Raw genomic sequence first — 1,762 nt, 5'->3', positions numbered from 1 at the left:
AAAAAAAAAAAAAAAAAAAAAGGAACATGCTGGGTGCATTAGAAACTGTCCTTGTGCTGCGGGCAGCAGTTGCCATGTCACTGAAGAATGGTGGCAAAGCCCAAATGGAAAAGGAGGCTCCTGTACGTGTGTCTTCCAACCCAAAAGAACAGAAAGCCAGGTCCCTCATTGTCCCCTGACCTGTGATCTAGACAGTGTTCCTCCCTCCCTCCTGCTGAAGGCCCTGAAGACCACGTGACATCGCCTGCCACTGTGGGATTCTCACGCTCCCCTGGTCCCCACCTCCTGGCACCACCTGTGGATGGGTCCTGACAGGTGTAGGGGGAGAACAAAGCGTTATTCTAAGGGTGGGGAATTTCACTCAGCGGCAAACGTTTGTTGCGTGTCAGCTTTGTCTCAGACACCATACAATATGCCTTTACGTTCATTCCATTTCATCCTTGTGACAATCCTGTGAAATAGGAATTCCCATGTCCACTTAAGAGATGAGGAAACTGAAGCTCGGAGCGACAGGGAACACACAACTGGGGAGAGGCCGAGATGGTTCTAGAACATTCGTCCTTTGGCATCAAGGGGAGTACATAGGAATCTCTAGTATGCTACTGGGAGGTCCAGACACTCAAACGTGAACTTGCTTCTCTCCCTAGAGAACTACCAGATTTAGCATATAAAAGGGTACGATGTTTAAATTTGAATAGAATTTCATACAAATAATGAATACTTTTTTTTTTCGAGACAGGGTCTTGCTCTGTTGTCCAGTCTAGAGTGCAATGGGGGGATCACAACTCACTGCAGCCTCCACTTCTTGGGCTCAAGTTATCCTCCCACCTCAGCCTCCCAAGAAGCTAGAACTACAGGTGTGCACCACCATGCCTGGCTAATTATTTTATTTTATTTTCGTAGAGATGGAGTCTCACTATGTTGCCCAGGCTGGTCTGAAGCCCCTGTGCTTAAGCAGTCCTCCCACGTTGACCTCCCAAAGGGCTGGGATCATAGGTGTTAGACACCATGCCTGGCCGACAAATACATATTTTTTGGGTGTATGTTTCATGCAATATTTGGGATGTACTTACACTAAACAGATATTGATTGTTTGTCTGAAGTGTCCTGACCTGGCTGCACTGCTTCCGGGTGAAGCTTGTAGTTGGTTTAATGCTGAAGGAGCTGTCATTTGCCGAGGCTGGGATGGGATTCAGCTCTGCTCATGAACTCTGCGGGCTCTCCAGAACTTTCTGAAATCAGCCTCACCATCCACAGCTGTGGTTACCAGGACCATCAGCCTGAGGAGAATCAGCTCTTCCACACTGAGACCTGAAGACCACATGGCAGAGTGAACTGGAGCTGGGTACTAGCAGGCCTCTTAGGTGGGGCATGCACCCCGCAGTGTCCCATGTCCTCATTGTTCCCTGTGGCCCATGTCCCCATTGTTCTCTGTGGCCATATTCATTCCACTTGACTTACTTTTACCCTCTGTCCAGCTCCTCGTTGGCATTTTCTTTTTCTTTTTGTTTCTTTTTGAGACGGAGTCTCGCTCTGTCACCCAGGCTGGAGTGCAGTGACTCAATCTCAGCTCACTGCAACCTCCGCCTCCCAGGTTCAGGTGATTCTCCTGCCTCAGCCTTCCAGGTAGCTGGGATTACAGGCGCCTGCCACCAGGCTCAGCTACTTTTTGTATTTTTAGCAGAGACGGGGTTTCACCATGTTGGCCAGGCTGGTCTCGAACTCCTGACCTCAAGTTATCCACCTGCCTCGGCCTCCCAAA

At 49.4% G+C, this 1,762-nt stretch overlaps 1 long non-coding RNA gene across 1 annotated transcript in view; it reads left to right on the top strand.

Annotated features, from left to right (window-relative positions):
- Positions 1-1,560, top strand: part of LOC119470840 — a 20,490-nt gene extending 18,930 nt beyond the window's left edge. Inside the window, exon 3 of the long non-coding RNA XR_005199813.1 lies at positions 1,104-1,560. This is a non-coding gene — a long non-coding RNA (uncharacterized LOC119470840). The remainder of the gene's footprint in view (positions 1-1,103) is intronic.
- The last annotated feature ends 202 nt before the right edge of the window (positions 1,561-1,762 follow it).

The sequence above is a fragment of the Cebus imitator genome, unplaced genomic scaffold (assembly GCF_001604975.1).
Source record: "Cebus imitator isolate Cc_AM_T3 unplaced genomic scaffold, Cebus_imitator-1.0 Scaffold42, whole genome shotgun sequence".
NCBI classification, from domain to species: Eukaryota; Metazoa; Chordata; class Mammalia; order Primates; family Cebidae; genus Cebus; species Cebus imitator.
The sequence above is the reverse complement of the archived record's forward strand: the minus strand, read 5'-3'. Positions and strand labels throughout refer to the sequence as shown.